Source organism: Acanthochromis polyacanthus, chromosome 6 (assembly GCF_021347895.1).
Source record: "Acanthochromis polyacanthus isolate Apoly-LR-REF ecotype Palm Island chromosome 6, KAUST_Apoly_ChrSc, whole genome shotgun sequence".
Lineage (NCBI taxonomy): Eukaryota > Metazoa > Chordata > Actinopteri > Pomacentridae > Acanthochromis > Acanthochromis polyacanthus.
Window position 1 is genome coordinate 21,752,045 of NC_067118.1, and position 8,214 is coordinate 21,760,258.

At 40.9% G+C, this 8,214-nt stretch overlaps 1 long non-coding RNA gene across 1 annotated transcript; it reads left to right on the forward strand.

Moving 5' to 3' along the window:
• The first annotated feature begins 1,196 nt into the window (after positions 1-1,196).
• Positions 1,197-2,902, forward strand: LOC127534469 (uncharacterized). The gene is made up of 2 exons (XR_007942650.1): positions 1,197-1,563; positions 2,639-2,902. It is a non-coding gene; the product is annotated as an uncharacterized LOC127534469 (long non-coding RNA).
• The last annotated feature ends 5,312 nt before the right edge of the window (positions 2,903-8,214 follow it).

Sequence of the window (8,214 nt, forward strand, 5' to 3'; positions counted from 1 at the left end):
AGCCTCAATGCTTCATGAAGCTTCATCTCACCATCACTAGTCATCAGGGCAGGACTCCAATAATGCTTGTAAAGTTTGAGGCAGATTGACGTATGTACAGGCCAATTACGCAGCATTTCCTATTTCATGCAAAATGTCAAAATTTCACTGGATACCATTTCCACACCCTGATATTCCATATGAGACTGGTCCGTCTGAGCTTGTCACATGCAACACATTTCACACATTTCAGCATGAGATGTGGAGACTCCAACAGGTTCTGAGGTGATGCTGACTCCCAGCATGATATGACAGTGCACAAAATATTGTGCATTGCACAGTTTTATATTGTAGTGTTGTGTATATAGTTGTGTTCCCATTGTTATAATATCGTTGCTGTCTTTTGTATATAAACTCCTGTATTTCCTGGTGTGTTTGTGTTCTACCCAATTCATCTGTAAATTTTGTAATAAATCTGACCTTTGTTTTTGCAACAGTGCCTTTAGTGTTTTTTCACATAAATATCTGTATAATAAGGATCAAACGGACACAGATCTTTTTTCATAGTTAGCCTAAAATAACTTGATTTGAACAGAATTTATTCAAAACCATTTCATAATTGATCAAATGGGGCTTGTTATTTGTTGGGTGTCTGTTAGACCAATCAGCTCCAGGGGATGTCGGTGAATAATGTATTGCAGGGGTCGGCAAGTAGATGTGGCTTCGGGCCAAAATGTTTGTAAACAATCGAACAGCGGGCCAACCTGCGGGGGGGGGGGCGATACCGCGAGCAGCGGAGCTTCTACAGCTGATCGCTGCTGCTTGGGACACACGTCTCAATTCTGATCACAGATGTATTAAAAATGACTCCCGAGACACACATTTTGCACACACTGTTGCTGAGTGAAATCTAGCTGGTACAACCGTATAGCGCAAACGCGGAAATGCCTGGCAGCAGCCGACCACGAGAGTTTCGTGTTGTGGTGACGGACTGGCTTGGCTCCGTGCCAAATCACATTTTCAAAATCATCTGGCGGGCCAGATATTATTCCTGACGGGCCAGTTTTGGCCCACGGGCCGCCAGTTGCCGACCACTGATGTATTGGATAGAAATAGCTTTTTTTTTTTTTTTTTTTTTTCCACATGGAAAGAAGTTTTTTTTTTGTTTGTTTGTTTGTTGTTGTTGTTTTTTTTTTTTGCATCAGTGTACACTCTAAAAAGTAATTCTGTGGACCTTTTGTCATAACTTAAATAAATATATTGTTGTGACATAAAAAATCAAGTTCTGTAATCCAGTTAGACTTTTTACTTGTAAATGTTATTTTTTTTTTGAGCTCGGATGACCTAGAAATAATGCCTTTTGATTCAATACACTACCATCACCTTGTCAGAGCTTAAAAATTTCAGTTCATCATGAAACAGTTGGATTTTAAGTTCTGCTAATGTAAAAAATTATTTGATGACGTGTAAACGGCCCACAGTCTCTCTTTCCCGCATGCGCGAGCAGCCATGTTTAAGGCCAGAGTGAGCACATGGTGAGCAGCCGAAGGACAGCCGAAGCTCAATGAAGCATTTTGGTGAACCGTAAGTAATTTTATGCTTATTTGCATTCGCTCAGGATTCTGTTGATGATAGCCTACTGTAACTGAATATCGAAATCTGGAAGTCCTTACTTTTAAATGCGTGCAGTGTTGGCAGTCTGTGTGCCGAGGTGAAGTTAGCTAGGTGATGCCTGTACTGACTTCAATGCGGGAGGAATTGGTTAATTTCGGCATGTGACTAGTAAACCGGCGCACAAATAGGTTGTGTGTTGGCGAGTTGTATTTATTATTTCGTCTTATCTGAATCACAGTCTAATTCTGGGTTACCAGCCGTCCCTTAAAATACCGAATTGTCCCGCATTTGAAACTAAAATACGCAGTCTGTATTGAATCCTAAGGAGGTGACAGCCTGTGAGAAGCTCACCTGCTTGGGATTCAGTGGTAATGTTTTTTCCTGTGGATTAAATTAAATGTATCAATGGATAATATTGATACAATTTTATGAAATGGACAGCTACATTTATATTTACAAATGTATTGATAATACGATGTAACCCGCTCATCAGGCTGTCGTCTGACCAGGACGACAGGCACACATATTACGCGCCTACGGAGAAAGAGCACATTATGACGGCCCTCTGGGCTCCCAAAATATGAGAAAAGTTAAACAGGGCTATGATAAAACCGACAGAGAGGGACGGGGTAGCTAAAGGAGTTCATTATGATTCATAAACGAACCAGCAGACACCGTGGTGCGCTCCGTAACGGCACAGCCATGCGTCCTAACGCACACACACCTTCAGGTCTGTGTGGACAGGTCTGACTGTCCATGACTACACAGATAAGTGTTTCTCTTAAGTTTTATGGAAGAAAAGAATCAAACACTAGTCATTTAAATTGCTATAAGCCCACTACTGCTTTGTTTATATTGATTTAGGGGAGACCGGGGATGGTTGCAACACTTGATGAGTTCTAATACCACAGTTTTCTCCTGTCAGTATAAAATGGGAGACACATGATTTCATTTACTCCTCCATGATCACACACAGGTACTGACAAGGCTGTAAACAGTTGTCTGTAAAACCCTGATCCTAACACCTTTTAATTTCTTCTTCAAGGATGTGGAGGAGCTCGATGCAGACCCTGCCATGCAGTGATGAAGATTGCCATCATCGGTGATGGGTGTGCAACCATCATTGTTGAGGGAAACGAGATCCTGCAGGGGATTGATGTTGCCAGATCTTGTGCCTTGCTGATGGAGCAATCTTTGCCAGGAGAACGCAGCCTACAACTTCTGCTGTTTGCACTTTAAATGATTTAGTGCTGCTGTTAAGGATTTAGTGTTATTCATAATTTTAATAAATGGTTCTTATTAATTTTAATATTTCTGTCTGAATTTTTGTTCATTTTGAACACCAGGAGAGTTTCTTAGCTGCTGAACATAACCTTACTATAGGACAGGACTTAACTTGACTCTTGCAGAGATCAGCTAATTAAGTTCATGTTACTTAGAAATTTGTTTAATTGTGGCTAAAAAAGCTTCTTCACCTTACTTAAAAATTATGTTGGATCAACTTAAAAACTTGCATTCAAGTTGACAATTAAGTTGTTGTTACTCAGAAATGCATTTTTGTTCGGACTAAAAGGTAATTCAACATACTCAAAACATTGCTTTGACTTAATGTAATTCTGCCAGCTATTGGCTCAACTTAAAAATTCCAGTGGGAATGGTTAACATAAGTTTTTATGTTGACCCAGTGTTTTATTTATTAGAGTGTACATGTTTATTCTATGCATCTTAGTATGATTCAGCTGCAAGCAAAAGTCAAGTTATAACATTTTTATTTTTGAATTTGAACAAATATTTTAACTATTTACATCCCAAACCATTGTTTGCTGCTGCGACCTTTGGGGGTTCACTCTCTGTGTGGACATAAGACAGTTATTTTTAGCAAATAGTTGGCGCAATTGTGTGAAAGTATACACATACACACACCCATTGTTGTAGCAGTGGTCCTTCTTTATCCTCCTTTTTCTTTTTTAATTTTTGTGTTTCTTCAATTTGTTTTTTCTTTCTTGTTGAGGTGTGTCTTATTTTCTCATTTTTGTTGAGCTCCTTTATTATCTCTGTTATCCAGAGCCACTGATCTCGCTGCCAGGTTGCTGTGGGAAATGGTTTCATCTCTGCAAGCATACTGTTAAAGAAAGGATAGGATTACATATTGTTACTACCATGATAACTATTTGTAACAGTTAATGCATGTCAGTAGAGGTAACATGTCAGTTTACAGGTTGTTAGTAAGTCTTACAGTTGACATGTCTACATAACATGTACAAGAGGAGTATATGTGTTAGTAGTTAATATTTTTATGTTGTAAATGGAGCAAATGGGATCAATCAATTTTAAGTTTTTTTTAAAGGATTTTTTATGGATTTGTTGAGTATTATGGCTCTGATTGTACTGAAAGATCTAAGAGTGACTTTTAATGCAATAATATATGGGTGGTCTGAAAATTCTTTTCTACCACTGTAGACATCAATGCAAGTCAGGAAAAGAAATGATGTAATTTTATAGAGTTATTTAAAGCTTACCACCAGCAGCATGGTTTTCTCCCTGAGGCCAGTGTCCTGTTGCTCTATCTTTGGGAGCTTAGCTGCAGAATTAACAGATTGTTCAGGTCTCTTTGCCATCTTGAAGTGACTGTAACGTCATGTCTCATTGCTTCTCAATATGCATACTTTTCCGTACTTGCGCTCTATGGATGAAATACCTGGATGTGTTGTCACTCCGCCCACATTATCGAGGATGCATCAGGACCGAACTCGAGTGGACCATAGACTGTCTATGGACTTGGGCCATCTAAATAACCCATAATGCAGAAATGGAGAAAACTTTCAGAGCCAAGACCTTTTTTTTTTTTTTTTTTTTTTTTTTGTCAACACTGTTATCGTAAAACAAAATGTAGTTTTAAGATTAGTTCAGGCAAGAAAGTAATTGTGTATATACGTGAAATGTGAGATCAATTTATCAAAATAGTCAGATTAAAAATTTGATTTAATGATATTGGAGATGTGAGCATCATGGTTAGACTGCTGTGACCAAACGGTTAGAGCTCAATGGAGTCGTTGAGAGCGGCTTTATCTTGACGTGTGTCATATAAATAATTTTCACTTGGGGCTGGTGCAAATAAAAATTATATTATGGATTTTGGCAAAATATGTCTTGGGGTTCATTGGTAAAGGGGTCCGTAAACATGGTGTGCTTGAAAACAGGGCAGTGGGTGTGCTTATGTAACAAGTTCTGAGTTTTTATTGAGAAATAATAATGTATCAACAGTTTTGGGACTCAAGCGGTTCCTTCTTTTAGTCACCATCTCCCCAGCCTTAGAAAAAACCCGTTCACATGGCACAGATGGGGCTGGGGTACACAGGAAATGTTTCGCTACATTGTACAAGTTTGGGTATACAGTTCCGTGGGTGGCCCAGTAAGCCAGTGGGTGTGCCGTTCTTTCTATGGAAGGATCAACCAGGTAGTGGTTCACTTTGACAATTGCACTGGCTTTGTGTTTGCCAGTCTCTACTCGCATCTTCATCCAATAAGCTCCACAGTTGAACTGAAAAATATTGAAGATCATCATCACCACAAACGTCATTAGTCATTCCTTATTCATAATAGAATTTAAAAAAAAAAAAAAAAAAAAACTTGTGGAGGGTGCTGCTGGTGGTGGAGCATGAGGCTATGGTGGTGCTTGTGACGTGGATGGCTGCTGCTGCTTGGCATTCTTTATGTTAATGATTGTTGTTCTTTCCATTACTAAACACTCTTTGACAGCAGCTGCCACTCTCTGATTGGTGAATCCAAAAGTTTTGAATCGCGGGTCCACAGTGAACTGCTTTTTTTTTTTTTTTTCTTTGTCTTGCAGTCTGTCAGCTAAGCATCTGACGAGGTTCTGAGCCAGTTGTTTTGCCACGGGGGTGATGAGCTTGGAATAGAGTTGTTCAGTTGTGTGTCTCAAAACACAGTAGAGGGGGGTGACTTTTGATCCTGACATTCTTCTCTCCTCTGACAGCTCCACATTCGCCACCAGGAATGCGACCAGCAGCTGAAATGACAGGAAAGTCCATATTATCTTAATGCATAGACTGTGTGGTGAAGTTGATTTCATTATCCAGTCTAGTATGTTGCTCTGAGTGGGTAAACTCTTCTGCAATGATTATACAATAAACCAACTAGACAATTTGGATTCGAGCATCATTTTTTTTCAGTGGCTTTCTATTACATACCTTGATGCATTCCCCTGTGACTTCATGCTGCTGGTTGGTCAGAGGAGTCAGGTCTGTGTTGAGTGATGACAGAGCTAATGCCATTGCATCTCTCTACTCAAGCATTTCCAGGGTGCTATTTCAGCGAGCGTCCACTTCAAATTTGAGTTTCTTCATATTGCGACCCAGTTGCTGCTGCATGTGGCTCAGCCTTTCTTTTGCTGTTGTGCTTGTTTTAAAGTAACTGACTATCCTCCTGCTCAATACTCTAATTTCATCCAGTCCAGAAGTGGCTTCAATGGAGTTCTTTACAACCAGGTTTAAACAGTGTGCAATGCATTTGGATTGCCTCAAATTCAGATTTTTTTCTGCAGCATTCATATGGCTCGCTGAGTCAGTCACAATGCATCTAATTTTGTTTGCAAGACCCCACTCTGCTATCATTGCTGCAATTTCAGCAGCAATGTGAGCCCTTGGGAAAGGCTTGGCCCCCAGAAGAAGTGTGGACAGCTGGTCATTACGATTGACATAGCGGCAGGTGACAGCCAGATATGCCTCCATATTGGAGGTCCACATGTCCGATGTGAGGCTCACGGTCTCAATGCCCTGGATCTCTGCCTTGGCTTTCTCCCTCTCCTCCTGATACTTTGCAAAAAAACATGTCCTTGAGAGCCTTTCTTGTTGGAAGAGCATATGTGGGGTCCAGTTTTGCCACAAGCTCTTTGAAACCAACATCCTCCACTACAGAGAATGGCTGAGAATCCTTGACGACGAAGTTTACGAGAGCATCGTCAAGTTCTCGCTTTCTATTGCCTGAAAATTTTCATGTAGACAATACAATGCTTTAAGTTACATTAAAAAATACTGTTATTGAAATTTATCACAGGGCAATATAAACCAAACTTACAAGCCATAAGTAATTCTTTGTAAATGTCATGAACAGGCCTACCTGGCTTACTGGCAGCAGCCTGTTCTCCGGCGCCGGTTCCCTCTCTCCTGCATGCTTGCGCCTCAAATGCCTCAGCATGGATGAGTTGTTGTTGTTGCTATATGCCAGCCTGGCATCACACAGCAGACACTGGACCTGTGAAACAATCAGTTACCAAGGTCAATCATAATATGAATACATTCAAGTAATTCTATTTTCTACAGCATTGTACATAAGGTCTTGCCAATGAGTTTTCCAATGTAAATGCAGATGAAATAAAAATAACACTCGTAGCTACCTTATTATCCGGCAGCAATTGAAAATCATCCCATGCACGGGACCTTTTTCTGGCATGGTGGTAGCATGGTGTAGCATGCTGTTTAAAAGCTGAAATGGCCCAAAACTGATTTGTCTTCCTCCATGTAAGGCAGATGGGATGTTTTCAGGTCATATCTGATGAGTATCTGTCAGACTTGGTCTTCATCTGCCTCAGATCTGATCTCTGTCCGAACCCTCAGCTGAGTTTATAGGCTTGCTTTAAATGTCACTTCGCTGAGCATGTAAAAAAAAAAAAAAGCAAACATGAAGATAATCACTGTTTCATGTGGGCAGACAACTTTTTTTTTTCTTTTTTTAGTTTTACAGTTCATTCTCTTGGTGAAATACAACTTAACTGTATCAGCTGATGTTTTTTTAATGGTTTGGAAACATCAGTGGACCTGAAAGTTGGCAATGAAATGGAAAATGGCTTCATAATGTTATAGCTGCATGTCGGTTGATATTTTGGCACGATGTCTCAAACTCTGCAGTTGTCTTTGTAATTGAGCTCCTCTTCACTTGGCCTTTTGGTGCCGAGCTCTTCAGCGATGAGCTGTTCCACATTGAGCTCCTCATCACATTCCCGGCATCACAAGAATAAAAACTTTCTCCTCCAGTTCAGCCATCTGAGATATGGCCACATACACACTATATTATTTGTCTGTCTTGCATCACAGAAGCAGCAGCTTTGTACAGTTTGCTATTTGCAGGCCAGGTTTTTCTCTCTTAGCGGTTTTACCTAGTTTTATTTGCAGATGTTTTTAACTACTATTTGGGCAAGGAGGGAGTCCAGTACGAGGCAAGGTGCAGGACGGGAGCCAAGGAGGGGTTCCGAGGAGGGACACGATGCAAGAAGGCAGCCAAGGGGGAAGTCCGAGGATGGGCATGATGCAGGACAGGAGCCGAAGATGGAATCCGGAAAGGGCTCGCGGGAGGCAGGCGGTACAGGAGAGGATCCAGACAGCGGAGTTGTTTTAGGCGAAGAGAAAGACAACAATCGTTAGAAACAGATATTCTTACTGGGAACTGTGAAGAGCGAGAGGTAAACTAACTGTGCAGAGTCAACGATCTCGCGGCGTGTGGATGCAGGAACTGGTCTTTTATGGATTGAGGTGTAATCCGGATCCTAGGGATAGTATTCGGTCCGGCCGGGTGGCCCGTACTATAGGACGGCTCCTGGGCTGG